A 22,292-nucleotide genomic window follows, 5' to 3' on the forward strand; every position below is an offset into this window, starting at 1 on the left:
GTAGCTAAAAATACCTCATAAAAATTTAAAGGAGAGGAGACAAAGATGATAATGGAAAATAACATCATGATGTTTACTACTTCCCTCAGGCAACAGAGTGAACCGAGGCAATTGTGAGATGATCTCATTAAACATAGAAAATAGTTTGCATTTTGGCAAAGAATCATTCTATCTATAATGGTTAGAATCCAGCTATTAATTTTGGTCTATATTATTACAAAAACCATTATAAGCTGTAAGGAACAATTATAATAAAAGCTTAAAATGGGAATGTCTCTGAAGCCATATTCGAATGAGTATCTATACATGTTGGTGTATGTGAGAATATTACCAAAGTCTTTTTGGAAACTGGAACACCATTTTCCTGTCTCTAATGACAAAGAGAGATAAATAAAAGCCAAATAAAGCACACAGGAAACTAGGAGTGTTAAATGGGAGGTCACCTTGATAACACATCTTAACCCTAAGGGAGAATAGGGGCATTCAGGAAGTAAAAAGTGGTCTTTCATAGCTGAACTGTAGCAAATCAATGAAGAGTTTGTTGAGAGCGATGTAGGTGCAAGAACTTGAGAGGTCTTGGAAGTCATATTTTTTCAGCCTATAAAAATTAAATCATTAAGTAATTTAATCATGAAGATAGCAACTATATTTGTACTAAAAATACCACCATATTTCTGCCTGCCACTGGAGAGAATAGTGTGGAAAGTGACTAGAGCATACACAGGAGGATGAAGCCTATTTTTTTGTTTTTAATAATTCGTGTGTCCTGTGTTGGTCTCCGTGGACTAGGGTGGTAACTATAGGTCTATAAAGAAGTAAATAAATCTGAAAATCAGCTAAATAGGTATCAGAAATAACTGTTTCAGTGAAGTCTTTGTTGTGAAATAGATACACAAATATCATGGATTTCTTTACGTACTAGAGTGATAGTAAGGATAATGATGTGCAATAAAATATCTTGTTCACAGCAGTGAGAAAAATGTTAAAAAAAAATCTTTATACTGAGATTGAACAAAGATGGATTCTGAGTGGAATGATTTGTTTCAGTTTGTTTTTTCACCCTGTGTAAATTTGTGTAGATTTTAAGATCTAGGACCAATATGAGGGATTAGAATCATAGTGGGCTTTTTTACACATTGTATTAGAATCAAAGACCTCAAGAGTAGGTAAAATAATTCACAACATGATTCAGGCTTGCTCAACAAAGCAGAATATTACGTTTGCAAGCCAAAGCTTTTTAAGAAGTTCTTTGCTGTGTACATCACTCACTATTGCTGAATAACCAATTATACCAAATCTTAATGGGTTCAAACTACAGTGAACCTTCATCTCACAATTTCTGTGCAAGAATTTGGCATCAACTTAACTGAGCAGTTCTGGCTTTGGCATCAAGTGCTGAAAGCCTCCATAAAATACAAACTTCTGGAGCTTCAGCAAAATGGCTGGTGGACTGAATTGATGATATTAGCCAAATAGGCCAAGTTCTAGCTTTTCTTTTCTTTTTTCCTTTTTTAAAAGATTTTATTTATTTATTTGACAGACACAGATCACAAGCAGGCAGAGAGGCAGGCAGAGAGAGAGGAAGGGAAGCAGGCTCCCAGCTGAGCAGAGAGCCTGATGTGGGGCTCGATCCCAGGACCCTGAGATCATGACCTGAGCTGAAGGCAGAGGCTTAACCCACTGAGCCACCCAGGCGCCCCTAGCTTTTATTTTCTAATATGATCAACTTGGATCAGAGCATAGGTAAAGTCAGGGTCCAACTGGAAGTTTTAGTCTTATGTCTTTCTCTATGGAGTGATGCTAAGTAGTTAAAGACATCAGAAATTCTTTAGATCCAATGCCAAGTCTCTCATGAATTATCACTTTTAAAGAGTTTAATATGAAATAAAGTTATCATAGCACTAACCCTATGCTACTGAATTCTAAAAAACAAAAAGAAATAAAAACAAGCTAAATCTTAGCCCTCAACAATATTCCCAGGAAAATTATGTTCCAGAATATAAGTGTGGTGGTGTTGATGTCATATCGGAGACTGAGTGATGGATTTTGAATAGGGGGGAAAAATCTAATATTTTTCATCATCAAAAGAGTAGTCTTTCAGAATTCATAGCGTTCACACTTTAACTTGACTTAAACATTTGATGTTTACTATGATACTATAAAATATCTAGAGGGAAAATATCCATATGTGAAAATTATCTCTTGGAATGTGAAAGTAATCAAACCATTTAATTTCAGTTTTTCTTTTGAATCCCACATTTGTGCCAGATGGGAGCTTCCCTGAGAATGTGCTTCTTTACAAATCCAGACCCCATTACTAATTAAGACATATTGTCCAATGTCTTCCTTAAATAGTTATATGTGAATAAGGCTACCTTTTGCTGTATATTTACTTATGTTGTTATCAGTATCTCATTTTTCATTTCATATGTATCCTATCTGTCTCTTTTTGTTTTTTCCTGACTCTTAATATTTTCTCCTTAAGGAAACCTCTCTCCGCTTCTAACTTATGTATCTTCTATGTTCCTTTTTGTTTTCATTCTGACATTAAGACAGAATCCATTCTAGTGTCCTGTTGGTTTATTAGCAAACTTGGTTTCCAGGGGCAGTGCTTTAATCTCAGGCCTTTTAAGTTGCTTTCTTTTTCCTTTGGGTTTGCAGTAATTTCACGAATTTTTTTTAACTAATTTGACTTAAGAAATTGGCATATTTTCGCAAGGATAAGAGAGAGCTATATTACATTTTATTTGTGTTTAAATAAAGTCTAACACATTTTTTTTAAAAAGATTTTATTTATTTATTTGACAGAGATCACAAGTAGTCAGAGAGGCAGGCAGAGAGAGAGGAGGAAGCAGGCTCCCTGCTGAGCAGAGAGCCTGATGCAGGACTTGATCCCAGGACCCTGGGATCATGACCTGAGCTGAAGGCAGAGGCTTTAACCTACTGAGCCACCCAGGCACCCCTCTAACACTCTTTTCATAGAGAAACTTATGTTTGGGTCTCATACATAATTTCTGAACCTAGAATTCATGTTAGACCATGTATGACCCTGATTCTTATGCCTGGGGAAAACCACATGCATCTAAGGTTAAATTTTTACTATGCTCTTTCTCATTTCTAATCCCAAATGGAAGCAGGGGCAGTTTATCCAGTATTGCCTACCTAAGAGCACTAATAAGTTAAAGCTAGAAGCTCAGACATAATTACTTTGCCGTTCTTATTGAAACAGCAGCTTTAAAATAAGGACATGTTATTTTGTTCAACGTTGCATAAGAAGGATTGTATCCAGCTTCATCATCTCCTGCAATAAAAGGTAAATAGAAATATATACAACAGGATATCAAGATCTCATACTGCCAAGGCTACTACTATTTATCTAAATCCACCAGTGAGATCCCCAGGCTATTTGAATACGTTTCAGCAGTGCACACCTCAGTTGAATTTTAGGCTCCTGATACACCTCTCCAAAGAGAAACAGAGTTACTCGTACTGAATTTAGTCTAGAAGAGGAATCTTGGTAGAGTGCTAAGGCAGACTGACTCCTGAGAAGTAGGGAGAAAGGGGTGATTAATCAACTATCATTTATTTTTATGAAAACAAAATCAAAGAAAAAGTATATGATTATGTTAATGAAGTCAGAACAGGAAAAGTAAAGAACAGAATGATCGAGTGTATTTTTAGGGTAGATCAAGAAAATATATTAAGGCAATTAAGCAGATAAATAAAATGCAGTTAAGGTTCATATTTCCTGACTCTTAATAAGTGTTTAATAAGTTGTAGTATTTTTTAATTATGCCAGTATGAAAATATATGTTTTTTATTTAGTGAAAGATATAGAAGTAATTTCCAATTATGTGCAGTTTCCTATGCCTTGTGTGATCTTGGTATTGTATCTCTGGGCTAGAAACAATGACTCACTAGTTCCAAGATAAATAAAATGAATTTCTGAACAAACTAAAAAAGAATTTCAGCAGTGATAATAGCCTTGTATTAACTGTCAAAGTCACTGAAAACTAAAATTCATAGGTGAAATACACACAACTTTGCCATGTCTGTCTCTGCCTTTGTTTTTTGTTTTATGGGGTTTTTTTTTGTTGTTGTTGTGGTTTTTTGTTTTGTTTTGTTTTGTTTTTCTGCTTTCTGTATTATCATCTATCAAATAAATACCACCTGCCAAATGGTATGCTGTGGAGTCCTCGGTACAATCTGAGTAAAGCAATAGTAATTGCAAAGTTTAATCTAGAATACTTTTACCTATTTTTATACAACATACTATGAAAAATGGTATAGATGTTAAAATAATTAATTGAAAAATATTATATTGACCAGTCCTGAACAAATACCATCATTTAACATATTACTTGGAAAGACACAAAATGCAGACTGAAATAAGCATAAAGTAAGTATAGTGTAAGCTTTTTAAAAAATCTACCATCTTACTGCTGCTGGGCCATCAGAAATATGACTACACTATTCCAAGCAATTGAGAAAAAAAAAAAAAAGACTCCTAAACTATTATGGTGGGAAAAAAAGTTCATTATAATGGTTTTGCATTTCTGGCTACCCATTTCTCTGTGTGACTGAGAAAAAGAAAAGAAGATCCACATTAGTATAAATCAGATGTTATCTGGGGAAAAACTAAAATTACACTTACCTATATTAGGAAGCTAAAAAATCGATACAGAGAGGTAAGGTGATAAAGAGTTTAAGGACAAATTCTGGAGATGAAGAATCGTAGTTCAAATCCTGGCTATTCTACTTGTAATCTCTGGTTGTGTGCAAATCACCTCTCTGTGCCTTAGGTTCCTAACTGTATGTTAATAGTATTTGTCTCAGAATAGTTTTTATGTTGTATATGGTAGTATCCATAATATATTTAATCATATCTAAGTGTTTGCCCTTATTTTTGCTGATAATTCATTATTATCCCATTCTCTCTAACACAGGTGTTATAGGAAGCTCACATATTTGGGTTGAATTCTTAGTCCTGGTGAACTAACACAGTCATCGGACTATGCCAGGTTCATGAGTTATCTGTTACTGGTCTGCACTGTACTAAGCTACTTCAGTAGATCCTTCTTTACTTAGTCCCTCTTCACAAAATTACTGCTAAAGTTTGCATGTAGTTGTGACTTTTACTGAGTACTAGGAGACATTTTCTGAATATCATTACTATATAAAAAAGACTTTACCCATATTCTTAAAAAGTCTTTCATTAATTCTCACTAACCATCAACAGTTATGATGTGCTAGTTACATCATCTGCTTTTTCTCTCCTGCTGAAAGGCCCCATCTACCCTTTTCTCAGATCTTCCTGGGAATTCCCAATTTCTCACTTAATTATGAAACATTAATTTTGCTCTTTTGTGTCAATGTTTTTATTTCTAGGCAATGCCCAGGAGCTAATTAACAAGTCAATGTACTTTCCTAATAATAGAAGATAATTGTTCTAGAGTAAGAAAGTAATTAGAATTATCGAGCATCTATTTTATTTCAGGTATATGTTTAGTTTTAAACAAATTTTAAAAACCCAAACATACAATATTTGGAAACTAAAGAATATTGTAAGAATACATATCTAGAAAATGGCAGGTCCAGAATCTGGACGCACTTTCTGTGTACCACACTATGTTGAAATGGCTCTTCTCAACTTTTATATAGAGAACCTTTTTCTTTTAGTCAGATTATACTTATATGCGATTTCTAATTATTTGGATATGTACAGATCTTACCTTCAGAACTGTATTAATTCAACTTAACAGAATAATACTATTCATTGAAACCATTCAAGAGAAAAAATAATATAAACAGTGGCTGTGGAGTGCCTTTTGCCCCTGTTATTCTTATTTAATTTTAAATGTTGAATTGTGTGAGTAGCTGAGAGAAGAGGAGCTCCTATTTATTTTTTCCTTTTTTTCTTCTATTATTTTAGAACAGTAGGTAGAATGATTCTTTGATGGATTCTTTGCAGTACAAAATGAAAATGCACGGGATTGTTTTGGGCAGGAAATCAGTTTCTTTTTCTCCAGAGCCCCCTAGCCAGGCCCATTGAGAGCTTCAAGGGATTGCAGCTTCCATGCTGGGATGCACTCAGTATCTGCATGGGGAGTAGGTGAGAGTTCCCCAGCAAGTCTCTTTGGAAGCCACCACTGAGCTACCTGTCAGAGTCAGGGAGGCTGCAACCTTGTCCAGCCCCAGAGGCTGTAGAGCTCTCACTCACTTAAATCTGAGTCCATTTATGTCAGCGGTCAGCTCCATTTATAAAACACAAATTCAAAAATAACTTTAAAATGATACCATAGAAGATGAAACCGAAGTGCAGGGCCTCTTATTAAGTTTGGATGCTGTGCAACTTCACTGATCAATGGAGCCAGCCCTGATTAGAGAAATTGACAAAGACTTCAAATATGATTCTTTCGGAAGAATTATAATGCTGTCCATAGTTAATGCTAATTCCTCCTCATGAAGATAAGGAGAGCTCAACATTTCTCTAGTAGATCCTCACTGGGGCCTTAGCCTCAGATTACAGAAGATGGACTAGAAACTTGCCGTGAGGCTAGCTGTCTTAACAGGGACATTGGGAGATATAAATATGTTTAATAGATACAATGAAAGAAAATGATATTCCAGATCAAGTAAACAGTATGATTTTAAAAACCAGAAAGGGGAAGAATAAAAAACATTTTGGGAAAAAAAAAGAATGTTGATATATATTGTTAGATTAAAGGAGAAAGGTGGGAAAAGAGTGGGAGTAATATTGAAAATAAGTGAATACGCAATTATAAATTCTTTACATTTAGGGGCACCTGGGTGGCTCAGTGGGTTGAAGCCTCTGCCTTTGGCTCAGGTCGTGGTCTCAGGGTCCTGGGATCGAGCCCCACATCGGGCTCTCTGCTTGGCGGGGAACCTGCTTTCCCCTCTCTCTCTGCCTGCCTATCTGCCTACTTGTAATCTCTGTCTATCAAGTAAATAAATAAAATCTTTAAAATAAATAAATAAATAAATAAATAAATAAATAAATTCTTTACATTTAAATTGAAAATAAAATGTTTGAAATTGAAAAACAGTCCATTAAAGGGAAATGATGTGGACTGGTATTGATTGACATAGATTTTAAATTTATTGACAGGAATTTTTTTCCCTGATGATGGTTTTGAGTTTACTCAAAACAACTGCTTTGTTTACAAAGCTTATTTGCTAAATTTCAATCTGTCAAGGAGAACTGTGTTATAAATGGGGAAAACTAGGGATTAGGAACCAAAATGCTGCATTTTGGGGATCTTTAGAACATCTAGGTAGAAATCAGCCTTGTAAAGGAGGAAATCTGGGGAATAATAGCCAGTGTTATAAGTGTAAATTTTCCAATCCATGTAAGAACCAAACCCAATTACAAAATATAATATAAAATGAAAAAAGTCAGTCAGTGTGGAAATTAGAGAATAATGTCAAACACATAACTGCAAATGTTGAGGAAATCCTGAAATTCCTGACAAAAGAATTATATGGTGAAGGAGAGAACCATTCCTCATATTCCCATCTTTGAGGAGCAAGAGCTGAAGTCAAGATCAAGGTAGGATAGTAGAAAAAAATAGATGATTTTAACTAAGACTGTAACAGATGAAAAAACAGGATCCACAAACAGCTATTTATAGGTGGGATGCGAATTAGGTTAGAACATACACGGAAAGAGACACATGTGGTATGGAGAGTAGATTTTTAATTGACATTTTCACCATTGTATTTAATGTGTTCACTCGAAATTAGAGCTGGCAAGCAACTTCCATGACAGGAAGATTAGCAACTGAATGGGATTTTATACTTCTCCAGGGTGTTAGAATTTTCAGTGTGTCTTCACGATAGTCCTAGAATATAATCAGACCAGAGTCACATCAGATGCTAAAAGTTCCTTTATTCCTCTACTTAAGCTGTGAGTTCCACACTTAAAACTTTAGTATTCTGAGTGATTAAATCTATGAAATAAACTAATTTCATATGCCTCCTCTCATGGGCAGAATTGTGTCCCCCCAAATTCAAATGTTAAAACCCTAACTCCCAGTATCTCAGAATGTTTCTGTATATTGGGGATAAGGACATTGAATAGGTGATTTTGGTTAACTGAGGTCATTAAATTGTGCCCCAATCCAGTATGACTGATATCCCTATAAGAAGAGATTAGGACACAGACACACAGAGGAGAAACAGATGAAGAGGGAAATGTTATCTAGAAGCCAAGGACAGATGTCTCAGAAGAAATAAACTCTGCAGACATCTCGATCTTAGACTTCTATCTTCCAAAATTATGAGAAAATAAATTTGTTCTTTAGGCCATCCAGTCTGTGATAATTTATTATGGAATATCTAAAAAATAAAGCACACCCCTCCTATATAAATTCTAAGAAAAACTTATTAACTATAAAAGGTTAAAGGCTGTCCAATTATATCCAGTTATACTAAGTTTAAGAAAATATGTGTTTTAAATATACTTACTTACATTCAAGTATAGTATTCCCTCCTTATCTGTGGGAATACATTCTAAGACTCCAGTGGATACCTGAAACTACAGATAGTACTGAATCTTATATATACTGTTTTTATATCTATATATAGATAGATAGATATATCTATATATACCTATATAGATATATCTATCTATCTATATATATATCTTATATATACCAGGGAAAGTTTTTCTCTTCCTAAGAGGAAGTTACTTCCCCTGGTAAATATAACTGTATATCTTCTATATACTGTGGTTTTTCCTACATATATATCCCTATGATAAATCTTAATTTATAAATCAGGCATAGTAAGATATTAGCAGCAATACTAATAATAAAATATAGTACTTATAATAGTATACTATGATAAAAGTTAATGTGGATGTGGTCTCTCTCTCCCCAAATATCTTATTGTACTATACTCACCCTTCTTATGATATGAAATGAAAAACTGCCTACATGGTGGGATGAAGTGAGGTGAATGATGTAGGCATTGTGACATAGCGTTAGGCTACTACTGACCTTCTAACAATAAGTCAGAAGGAGGATCATCTGCTTCTGGACTATGGCTGACCACCAGTAACTAAAACCATGGAAAGTAAAACCTTGAATGGGGAGGGGCATATGGTAGGTATATATAGGAGGGAATGACATGAAAGAAAAGTTTCTGAAGACATAAACAGAACCTACTGAATACAGTTGATGGCCATACTTCTTTTTTTCAGATCAGTTCATTTATTAAAGTAAATTAGAGGCAACAAATAACTCTATTTCCTTGAAAATAAAAGAGCTCATTTATGAAATATATTTCAGATGATTCTAATCCTTCAGCATTCTGTGGATGCCCTTTATTTCTAAATAAGAATGCTTTAGCTATAATCAAATCATCTTTGAGACATTCTAATTACCTAATATAACTCTGAATTTCAGGAGGATTCGATATTAATAGGAGATATATATTAATGGTTGTTTCACTTATAAGCTGGTTTCACAAGGGCTGCCCACCTTAAATACTCCTTTGAAATTCCTTCTCTGTCCTCTTCATTATTACCATTTCCCAACTAATATATCATTTATTCTCCATAAATACCTTTAAACCAAACTTGTGGTGCAGATGTTTTTCTTTGCAGGTATAGGGCAGTAGATGATAATAATAGATGAGGCAAGAAAAAACTTACATATTAAATATCACTATCCTAAAATTAGATGTCCATTACACATAAAAGAAAATTTCTGCTTGGCTCTCTCTTCCCTTCCCTTCTGTCTTTTCTCTTTACTTCTCTAATTCTCTTCTTTTCTCTTCCCTTCCTCTCTTCTCTTCTCTTTATTTTTTTTCAGTAGGCTCCATACCCAGCATGTGGCCCCAAACTCATGACCATGAGGTTGAGACCTGAGCTGAGATCAAGAGCAGAATACCCAACCAACTCTGAGCCACCCAGGTCCCTCTCTCCTTAGCTTTCTTATGCCCTTTATTGCTGTCTTACCCTTGCTTCTTAAGATAACTTTCTCCAGCACCAACTGTCAGCTTTCCTCTCCCCAACCCCCCCCAAAAACAAGAAGGAAAGAAAGAAAGGAAGGAGGGAAAGAAAAAAAGAGAGAGAAAAGAAAGGAAATATAAATTAAAAATTCCCTGTTTGTTTCTTATGTAGAGAAATTGACTTTTTGTAAAGTAAACACGTTCTATCTGGGTTATGCTTATAAGGTCTCATCTTTCATGCCCCACTATCCCATTATTCTGTTAAGGTACTTAACCTGAGACAAAGAGAATTTCTTTTCCTAAGAGGAAGTTACTTTCCCTGGTAAATCAATTGGTATAAAGCTTTTTCTTTTTTTTACTTTTTTACAATGATTAATGAGAAGCTAAGACAACAATATGAAATTAATAGGGAACTATTAGAGATAAAAAAATTCTATACTAGAGTATAATGTCCTTAGAAGTAGTAGATATAGACAATGTAACAATGATGGAATAACTAGTGTGCATATATACAAAAAGTCTATTAAAATTCTAAAGAAAAGAACAAAACAATGACATGAATAAAAATTTAAAAAATTGATAAATCAGAAATGCAGTGCTTTAAAATTCTTAATACACTTCACCTACATGCAATTCACAGTAGGGCTTCTGATGGGTGGGAGTCTGTTCATGTAGTCTTTATCTTGATCATCCTCTTTTGCTTCACACACATTAGGTGATTTAGGGAAACTCTCCCATTAAAGCTGTTCTCCTCGTTTGGCTGTAATCCTTGAATAAAGGTCAGGAAAGAATAATCATCCTACATTGATAGCTACTTGTATGTCACAACTCTGGTACCAGCATGATGATGCTTTTGTATCTTTTTTCTGCCTAAAAAGAACAGCAGGTGGCAATAATCTTTCCATGGCAATGTGTTAAAGAAAAAACTATCCCATAGCTTATTTTTGGACCATGGTGGTGAATGATTGCTACCAAAGGTTGCTGCTTTTCCTTAATCTTAGGCCCCTCTCTTTATCTAGATTTTCAGTTCTTTATCAGTTTTTTTTTTTTTTAAGACTTTATTTGGCAGAGAGAGTGTGAGAGAGAGGGCCAGTGTGAGCAAGTGCACAATTAAGGGGATCAGCAGGCAGAGGGAGAGGGAGAAGCAGGCTTCCCACTGAGCATGCAGCCCAATGCCCAGCTTGATCCCAGGACACTGGGATCATGACCGGAGCTGAAGGCAGATGCTTAACTGACTGAGCCACCCAGGTGTCCCTCTTTATCAGCTTTTAATATTTATTCATTCATATCTCCAGAACTGAGCTTGAATTTCAAATCAGCAGTTGATACTAATTTTCATCTTTCCATTTTTTTCTGATTTTGCATATATCTGAAGTTGAAAAGATATCGGTATTTGTGCAGTCCTGAATATAAGAAGATCTTCTAAAAGTTAAACCTAGTCAAAGACAAAAATGCCCTACTCTGTGTTAAATTATTATGTTGTACACCTGAAACTAAAATTGTGTGATGTGTGCTTCAATCAGAACAAAACAACCTTGCCTGAAAGGCACGTGACATGCTCAGACAGACATTTCAAGGAACATTCAAGAGAAATGTTTCCGAAATGATTTATGTTAAAATTGTCTTAAGGATTCTTTTATTTAAATATATTATTAGATATCCAAATATATTATGTGATGCTTAATATTGGTATCAATAAAAATCACATCTTTACATTTTTCTCTACAAAAAAATTATTTCTGATGCCCAGGCATATTTTTTATTTAACTTCCTTTACTTCCTTTATCCCAGGGCTGAACCTGCACCATTCCATGTTCTTTTACCCTTTATATACACCATGGAACATCTTTATTATTGCCATAGGAATTACAAATGTAAATACAGTAGCAACTATTTCCATTTGCATGCAATAACAGGAAATGTAAAAATTTAATATAAAACTTTTTGAAAACCATAAAACTGATTCTTGAACAGATTTAGTACTGTGATTAGATTTCTTATTGACTAGATTTTCTAATACTTTCATCTAATAAGAAAACTAGGAGTTACCCTTCGGATACCCTGCCCCCATATTTTCTCCTAAAAATATTTTTTATTTGTGACATATTATAATTTATTTCAACAGGCAATTTTGTTTTTATCATGTGTTAAGCCCCAGATTAGGCTGAAGGCACAAGTACTATTTAAATCATTTAACAAGGAAAAGCTTGAAATGGAAACTTTTCATCTTTTCACTTCATTGCTTGACAAAGGCCAAGGGATTTTGAATAATGTTTCTTTAGAATTACTTCCATTGAACTCTGGGCTATCACTTTCTCAATGAGGCCAAACTTTGTATAAAAATAATGCAAATGTCTACAAAACTTGCATATAAGTTTTGAATATTTACGGGCCTTCGGTTAATGCCTTCTCCTTGCGGGGGCAAACTTTTTGTGTACTTCAAGACACTTCAGAAAACTTGACTCAGTAAACCCACAGAGTAGTGGTTTTGGATTTCTGCCATCTCTTGTGAAATTGAGCCCTAATTTAGAGCTGTGTTAATAATGCCTTATCTACTTAGCCATCCTCCTTTCCCCCAGTTATCAAAAAGGTTAGCTTCACTTGGACCTCGTTTTTGTCAGTTAGATGGTTTCATCAGGTTTCAAGAACCATTACAGAATGACTGTCACCTCTTCTACAGAAATAACTTAAATTTCCTTAACCTGAAGTACCAAAGTTCAATAGTAAGTGACTTAGCCAGCAAACCTATGTGACAATGTCAAACATGAAACATTTTTTTTTGAGAAAAATAATATAACTCTTTCATATCTTGTACTACTTGGAAAGCCTACATTATCAAAGTTATATAGTAACTTAAAAGAAGAAAACCCAAGTAACTTTCAACTTTACAGAAGCAAAAGCTACAGAGGAAATGCAGACTATGTTTATGATGCATAAACAGTGAGCAGAAAAATGAATAACCCAGTTAGTTATATGTAGGGGTGTGTATTTGCATGCGAGGATAGTTTGAACATTAACTATTAATCCTTTAATGTATGTATACCAAGGAATCCTTATATAGGAAGGGTTAGAGAACATTCTTGATTATTAAAAGGTAGTCTTATTTCTTTTTTGTTTTTTTTTCTTTTTTCTTTTCTTTTTTTTTTTTTCTCTTTGGATACTTTGGATATATATATATATACACAGAGAGAGAGAGAGAGAGAGAGAGGAGGAGAGGAAGAGTCCAGTCTGTATTTGTCAGGAAATATCTTGTAATAGGTATATATTCAAATATATATATATATATGAAATATATATATAATATATACACACACACGCAAAATATTTTAATTGACTAAAATATTCAGCTACATTAAAAATTATGAAATTTGCATGAGAACCATACTTTTTTTCCCCATTGGAATCTTGTAAATGGCCCAAATACTGGAGATAAAGGATTTTCAACTGAAGAAAATGGATGTCCCTGCTCTTAACCATCTTGGAAAATAGAGCAGAATATGAGGCAAACATTAGGACTACAAGAGTAGCCATCTTCTCCTGTATCAAGTCCAGTTTTTATGGAAGTATAGAGTCATAAACAATTCCAGTAGGGAGAGAGTGATATGCCTCTGGGCATATATGTCAGAATAGAAATGAGAAATTATTGGTACCACTGTCCTTTTGTTTCTTCTGGGATTAGTGGCAGAAACAAATTCTGGCAGCATCACCAAATCAAAAAGCATAAAAGCATCCTATTTTTGAAAAAATCTAAATTGGAATCATTGTAAAAGAAGTAGCCCAACAGAGTTTAAGATGCTGTTTCCTGGTGAGAAACATAAGGAACGAAGATTCATCCTTTGGATATACAGAAAACCATGCCCTTTCTTCAAGATAGGAATAGAACAGGATAGATATAGCAAGGGTCACAAAAGAGAGTTGCTGGGCTTGCAGATTGGATTTCTTTATGACCTATTCAACAGTAGTGGTGATGTTATGGCCAGAGAATAATTGGAAAAAAAGTTTTTTAAGATTTTATTTATTTGGAAGAAAGAGTGTTAGCAGAAGTAGAGTGAGCAGCAGGCAGAGGGAGAGGGAGAAGCAGGCCCCCCACCGAGCAGGGAGCTGGACCCGGGGCTTGATCCCAGGACACTGGGAATATCACCTGAGCCAAAGGCAGACAGTGTTTAACCGACTGAGCCACCCAGGTGCCCCTGGAAAATTTTTCTAGGGCACATTTCTCAGAATTAATGTATTCTGCTACTGGCCCTTCCTCTTCTACATGGTTATGACCAGTAAGCATTATATGCATTGATCATTAGATATAGAAATCAAACATCAATTTAAATTAATTTTGGAAAGAATTTTTTTTAATTGTTGATAGAAAACATGGCAAATGCTGATGGCTGAAGGAAAGTTTCCTTCTTTTTACCTCTCATTTAAATTTCATAACCTCTTATTATTGTGTGTCAGTTTACCCCCTAGCCTCTATCTGCAGCAGCTCCATACTTGGTTATCTTCCAGGTGAAAGGATTTTTTATTAAACATCTCCATAGTTGCATGGCAGCAATATTATAAGATGCACATATATAAGCAGATATTCAGTAATGCAATATTTATTCTTTGGTATGAATTCACTTCTAGTTGACACATTCCTTCAGCCTTCAGAATTTCATTGAAAAGTGTGCTTTATGTTCTTTATGTTCTTTCTTTATGTATGTTTCTTTTTTATCTATCAGATTTTTCATATACTGGGTCTTAGTTAAACTTCATTCCTCCAGAAACAACCAGAACATATTTTTGGCTCTTATTTTCATGTTATAGTCTTAAATAACAGACCCTTAGCATCTCATGAGGGAAGGAATTAAAGAAAAACTATCCAGAAATATAATTCAGGTTTGCATTTATCAATACCCAATACTTCAAAGGAAATCTCACACAATGGAGTTGGTAGACTTTATCTTCCCCTTAATGCTGAAAGCTAAATGTGAGGTAAGTCTGATGTGAGATACATCTTACTTGTCCCAAGAAAAGGCCTGAATTCTCAAAGTAATACTTAGAAATTTCTGAAAAAAAGTGAAATTCTTCTTTATTCTAATTCTTCAAGGAGAAAATTTCTTCATCTCAGGAAAGTAATCATGTACCTCTACCTGTAAATAGATCTTTGCCCTCTGAGGTTCTAGATATTCACATTTTGATTCCCACAATGATTCTTACTCTTTTTAACCCTCATTTCGATCTCGTGTGTGAGCACAACAGTCAAAACTATGTTAATAATCAACTTGTATATACTAAAGCCAAGGAGGAGAGAGGATAATTAGAACAGTGGTACAGAACTTGATCCACAGAGCCCTTCATCTTCCCATGTGGCATTTATATACTGAATATTAAAAATATTGCATATACTTATTGAAGCTTACTTAGCCAGAGCACCTTTTTGTAAGGTATACAGTGTGTTCTACTTATGCTCTCTTCTCTTTAGGATTTGTTGGATGTACAGTGTATGCACAGAGACACACAATACACAATTTCTGTCTGCATATAGGTGTGTGTGTTTAATGTGAATGATATTCTTTTATCACCAGTGAAAGACTGGTAGAACCTGCAGTAAAACATGCATCTTGTACCATAGACTAAAATGGGACCACCTAACTGTTCATTGAATCTAACTTACTGCCATTCAGAACAAAACTCAGAGAAAGGCTCAATTTGGGTTTTGTTGGATTTTATTTTTTATTAGTAGTTTTGTTAATTATTCGAATTAACTATACATTTTACCAGCTTTCTTTCTCATCATTATTTGTTATATTTCATGATCATAAGAATAAGATAAATTGATGAATTTATTAGTGTGCAAAAATACATTTAAATATATATATATAATTTGCTATGATATTCCTTAAATAGTGCAGTTTTATATGAAATGTATCAATAAAATATATGAAATATATATGTGATACATAAGGAAAAAGAAAACTATCTCTGAGACCACAAATCAGCTTCAGTATAAAACTTTCTGGTTTTCTTAGAGTCCATTGTGGACTGTGGACAAAAACCAATACCCTTTTTTCTCTTCTACTTTTTTTTTTTCCTCCTTCTCTCTTCGAAAGGACTGCTAGCCTCAATTTTGTTTTATCTTTTGTCTGTGTTTATTTAGAATGTAATCACTATGTGCTCATTCCTAAAAATTATATTTTAAGTAACATGTATTTGACACATAAATACATGATATCATACTATAATTTGGGGGCTTTCATATTTCCTTTTCTGTAAATTGCCTCCACGTATGTCCATTTATCTTCTGGATACTTTGTTTATTTGTAAGTTTATAGGAATCCTATGTATAATTTCAGTACTAAATTGTGCAGTCAAATGTGTTGAAAATATCATTGGTTAGTTTTGCTGTCAGATGACACTGAGATAATTATAGCATCTTTGGAATTTGATAGTTATCTGGCAGGTAAATCTTGCTCTTTGGAAATTCCTTGACTATTCTTGGCCTTTTACCATTTAAAATTTGTGTTTATTAAATTTCACCAAATCCTATTGGATTTTGATTAGAATTAAATTGAATTTATATATTATTTTTGATAAGTGTAGAATTTTGTGGTACTAAGTTTTCTAATTTATGAGTATGTGATATCTCTTGATTTATTAATATCTTTCAATATATATCAGTGAGTTTTATGTATACTAAATATAAATTAAATTTAATTTAATTTATATAAATTAAATTAAATATTATAAATGCATTTTTCCTATAAAAATTTTATCCACATTGTCTTAGATTTTTACCCCTTAGGTATATTAGAATTTTTGGTGTTATGTTAAGTGATATATTTTAATCAGTTATTAGAAATGCTTGTAGTTTTAATATGAAAGTGTAGTAAAATTTCAGATACTAATTAGAATACAAAAGTTTCATTGTTAATTTATAATTTTGTACAATCTACAATTTCTATAGTCCACTTGTAGATTCTTTTTCCTATATCATCTGTAAAACTAAGGGATCTGAATTGTTTTTTCCTATCTCCTCATCTACTTTCTTTTTTTTTTAAATTTTTAATTTTTTTATTAACATGTAATGTATTATTAGCCCCAGGAGTACAGGTCTGTGAATTACCAGGTTTACACACTTCATAGCACTCACCATAGCACATACCTTCCCCATCCTCATCTATTTTCTTTACTTGATTTATTGCAGTAGCCAGTGTCTCCAGAAGAATATGAAATAACACCAGTAAGAATGGATACTTTTTACTTGTTTCTGGTAATAAAATAAATACTTTAAATATTTCATGTTATGTATTTGTTTCAAGTTTTACAATAGTTAAGGATTGTCAGGTTAAGAACATTCTATTTTCTGCTCTTCTTGGTAAGATATTTTTTTAAAAATAATGAGCAGATTGTGATTCCTTAATCCTCATTTTTGTAACAATTGGGATGATTATTTTTCTCATATACAAGTTACTTTATATTAATTTTTTGTAATAGTAAAAAGTGAATTCCTGTGGAAAGTTTAAATTACTCATGGTGTATTATTACCTTAATTTGTTCTTAATTTGGCTTAAAGATATTTAAGATATTTGCATCTATGATTAATGTGAGATTTGCGTATAATTCTATTTTTAATATTGTTTTTACTAGAGTTGGTACTAAGGTTAGGAGATTTGGCAAAGTAATATAGATACGTTCTCTTTCTGGACTTTATAAAAATTTTGTGGTAAATTTGATTTATTTCTTCCTTGAATGTTAGTAGGTAATACTATTTGGACCTGCCCTTTTATTGTAGGATGATTTTTAAAAATCATATCAGATTTTGTCTTGATTAGAATAATATTGAGATTTTTTATTTAGAGTCAGTTTTGACAAATATTATATTTTCTTGGGACTTACAAGTTTTCAAATTTATTGGGATAAAGATTTCAGTTTTTAAGTTATTGGTGCCCACTGTTTTTATACATGTTTTACTTTCTTAATATGGTCTGTTTTTTTGCCTTCTTTCTTTCTTCATCAGTCTTAGTTTGTAAATCTTAAAGGCTTATGAATCTTATATTTTTTAAGAAGCTTACTTTTGTTGATATATTGATCTTATGTTTTTAAATTTATTTATGATTTCTTTTTGTTCTTTGATATTTAATTACATTGTGTTTTAGTTTATCTAATTTGTTAAGTTGCATTATAGAAAGTCTCTGCTGCAATTTTTTAAAAAGGTTTTATTTATTTATTTGAGAGAGAGACAAAGATCATGAGCAAGGTGGGGGAGAGGGAGGGTGGCAGGGAGTGGGGGGTGGTACAGAGGGAGAGAGAGAAGCAGAATTCCTGCCAATAGTAAAGCCCAATACTGGGCTCTATCCCAGTGCCCTGTCATTACTTTGTCTTTCTGCTTTTATTAAAATGTGATATTCCTTTATTTATATCAGGATAGATATTAATTTCCAACAATTAGAATCTTCCTCAATTGTATGTATGCTTGAATTTTAACTTAATTAATTTGTGACCAGATTTTTTTTTTCCCATCTTTTGAGGCTTGCTTTAGAACTTTGAATGAGATTAGTTTTCATGAGTGGACCTTGCATACTGGACAAAAAGGCATATATTTTCTTAGTTATGAGGTATAAAGTTATATATTGATCTAGTATATTTAGGTGTTTGTTATGTTGAATTTTCAAAATTCCTACTGATAGGTATTTTCTGTAATTTCCAGAGAGAGATGGATTAAATTTTCCCTGTAGGATGTTGGATCTATGTCTCCTTTTAATTTAATTTTTACTTTATATTTTCAAGGTACTTTTATTAGTTGCACAAAAGATTAGAATCATCATATTTCCCTGGTGAACTAAAACATATGCTATTGCCAGTGACTGTCCATTCATTTGAAGCTTTTATTTTGCCGTAAGTGATCTTTTGATTTATTTCAAACTGTCAATACCAATGATCTTTTGGTATTAATCTGCTGTTTTAAAAATCTATTGTTGTATAATTATTTTTAATTTTTAGTCATAAAATTTTACTGATATATTTTTATTGATATGGAAAAATACTTGTCATAGTGTTTATTGCTTAGTGTGAAACATAACATTTATATGAAATAATATGGATATATATATAATATGTATTTTTCATGAGTTTTGGGATATTTGTTCACACCAAACTATACTTGATAATTGTAGGGAAAATCCGAATGTGCTCCTGGGATTCAGATGTGTCAACCCTCATTATTTTGGAGTTCTTCAAGGTTCTAGTTTGCTAAGTAGAGCAAATTACCCAAACGCATGGCCCTGTCTTTACCAGTGTCTAGCTCCACAACAACTATTATAAATACATGATATGAGGCTGGAGAGAGAGATAGAAACACATACAAACACACAGAGGGAGAAACAGAATTTTACATGAAGTTTTTTTAAAGTTTTTCAGACTTCTTAGTTTGTCAGCTTGTCTTGAATTATTTCAATACACATCTGTCCTGAGAAAAGTAACTAGATTGCAAAAATAAGTGAGGTTAAACTTATCACATCATGAACTTCCAAAGAAGTTTTGGACAGTACTTATACATGAACGATTTATTCTGAGTAATTCTATCTTATATTGGAGTGATGGATTTATCTATTCTGCAAGTACTTACTAGTTTAGAAAAAATTTCTCTAGAAAAACTTTACTTCTGTCAGGCTTTACCCCCAGATTCAGAAGTCAATTTTAAATATGCTTTTAATTTTTTTAGAGATGCTTATATATGTCTAGAATAAAGAATTTCAAGGAATCAACCTAAAATTCTGAGGTAACATTTCTGAAATAGAACACATATGCATTCACATATACATACACAAACATATACTTATGTACATACTCTTTATTTACATAGAATCACCTAAATTTTGCAGGGTTTTCATTGAATATGCTATCACTTTAATGGAAGTTACATTGCATAAAAGTAGAACAAAATACTAGTTTCATATCCTTTTATAATAAAAAATAAGTTCAATATAATAATGATTTAATAAGTATTTCTGTGTATCATGATGCTTGTATTCTAAATCCTCATAAATTTTTCCCATTTTCATAAAATTTTAGAGCATAATATTGAAATCTGCAGTTTATTTTTCAAATCAAATATACAATTTTCTAGATTGCAATGTTAGTAACTATCATTAAAATTTCTTAGAATTGTTAACAGTTCTCACTGCAAGTAGTTGAATTTATTACAGGAAATTTAGCTTATTAGTTATTTTTCTATAATGTAACATCTGACTTCTGAATTTCTTTCTGATTAGAAAATATTTTATAGTAATAAAATTATTGTGGATGAAAAATGTATTTCCCTGTATTTGTAGTAAAATGAGATAATCATAGGGTCCTCTTAATTTAATTTTAATTTGTAGTTATTTCACTATGCTCTGCTTTAAGATCAGCTAAATTCCATCATTATTTTTTTGAATGCATGTAACTGGATTCACATAGCATGTTGTAATTTAAAAATAAAATCTTGGGTATTAGTTTTCTAAAATGTCAGAGCAACAGAGTATGAGAGTATTTAAGTATTTGAAACATTTCTTTTTCAGAAATAATATGTGTATCACTTTCTGTTTTATAATTCCCAGTGGTTGACATGGATATTATGAAGGGTTATAATCATTTACCATTCTTTGTTTATATCTCTGGCATGTAATATTTTATATTACTATGGGTTAAAATAGCACATATAGTGCAGGATTGATGTTGGTCTATATTACTTGCCATTTATTAAAACTATTTGTTTTCAGTTTATTAATGATTTTTAAAACCATACAATTTAACTTATTGGAAAATTAAAATTTCTTTCAGTGCATTTATACTACTAAGAAAACCTGAAGCCCAGAGGCTCCTGGGTGGCTCAGTCAGTTAAGCGTCTGCCTTCAGTGCAGATCATGATCCCTAGGGTCCTGGGATGGAGCCCCACACTGGGCTCCCTGCTCAGTGGGGAGTTTGCTTCTCCCTCTCCCCCTGATCCTTCCCCTCACCCCGCTCATGCTTGCTTGCTCTCTCTTGTTCACTCTCTCAAATAAATGAAATCTTTAAAAAAAGAGAAAAAAACCCCTAAAGTCCAGTAGTATTCAAATTACTTGTCTTGATTAACTTTAAACTTAAATTCCACTTTCCTGATTGCTAATTAACCAGGATACAGCCCCTCTAGTTTAGACTAGGGTACTTCAGTAATGCATACGTGTGAATTTATGTGGATTCATAAGTACATATAATTTGACCTCCAACCATGTTCACTGAAATCTCCTTTTATAGATATGAATCTGACTGTTTTAAAAAGTATCAATGCTGGGGCACCTGGGTGGCTCCGTCAGTTGAGCGGCAGACTCTTGATTTTAGTTCAGGTCATGATCTCAGGGTCCTGGGATTGAACCTCAGGGGCTCTGCGCTCAGTGGGAAGTCTGCTTGGGATTCTCTCTCCCTTATTCTCTGCCTTCCTGTTGTTTGCATACGTGGGCACATTCTCTCTCTAAAATAAATAAATCTTTAAAAGATGTATCAATGTTAAAGTAAAACAATGCAGAAACAATTTAGCCTGTTGCCAACATTCAGTACTATCAAAAGTCATACATGGAACAATTTTCTAGTTGTCTTTATATATATACTATTATATGATTCATATGACACTAGATATATCAGTTTTCCCTTATTCTATTCAATTCTTAGTAGAATTTAAGACAACGTAAACTGATTAATTGAAATGTAAAAAAAATAGGATTTACAGAAGTACTTCTTGATGACATATAAAGAAGAAAACATGAGATATTGTTGAAAACAGTTAGAGCTGATTCCTCAGTAATATTGTAGATAGATAGATGAATCTTTAACTTTACCTTTTCTCCAGTCATAATTCATTTTTTCTCTTGCTTTTTAGAATCAGCACTATTTGGATGTGATATGGTATTTTTCCATCTGCTTTGGTTTCAGTGTTTTATATTCTTTTTCTTGTCCCTCTTTCATGATTACATAATGGATGAGCTAGGATTCAAATGCATGTTTTCAGTTTCTGTATCTTTGTTCTCTATAGCTTATTCCTGAAAATACGCTTCATGTAACTTATTAATTACAGTGCAATATTTATGAAAAGACACACTAAAAGATACAGGGAGTAGGAAAAGTAGTAGCCTGACAGGTTCCTTTGAGACTAATGGAGCCAAGCAGTTATGCATTGAACAATTGCCCATCTTAAGAAACTATATAGTGGGACCTCTACACATATGAAGTAATTTTAACAAAACTATACATTTTGCTGGTATAGAAATGATGCTATGAAGAAACCGAGGCTGAGGTGTTAAAGGAAATCCCCCCAAATCTCAGAACAA

General features: G+C 33.1%; 1 long non-coding RNA gene across 1 annotated transcript; it reads right to left on the reverse strand.

Moving 5' to 3' along the window:
- Positions 1 to 7,700: 7,700 nt before the first annotated feature.
- LOC116571129 lies at positions 7,701 to 10,742 on the reverse strand. Its single transcript, XR_004277727.1, has 2 exons — positions 10,603 to 10,742; positions 7,701 to 7,862 (listed from the first exon to the last, which is right to left on the reverse strand). It is a non-coding gene; the product is annotated as an uncharacterized LOC116571129 (long non-coding RNA).
- Between the last annotated feature and the right edge of the window lie 11,550 nt (positions 10,743 to 22,292).

Source organism: Mustela erminea, chromosome 12 (genome assembly GCF_009829155.1).
Source record: "Mustela erminea isolate mMusErm1 chromosome 12, mMusErm1.Pri, whole genome shotgun sequence".
NCBI classification, from domain to species: Eukaryota; Metazoa; Chordata; class Mammalia; order Carnivora; family Mustelidae; genus Mustela; species Mustela erminea.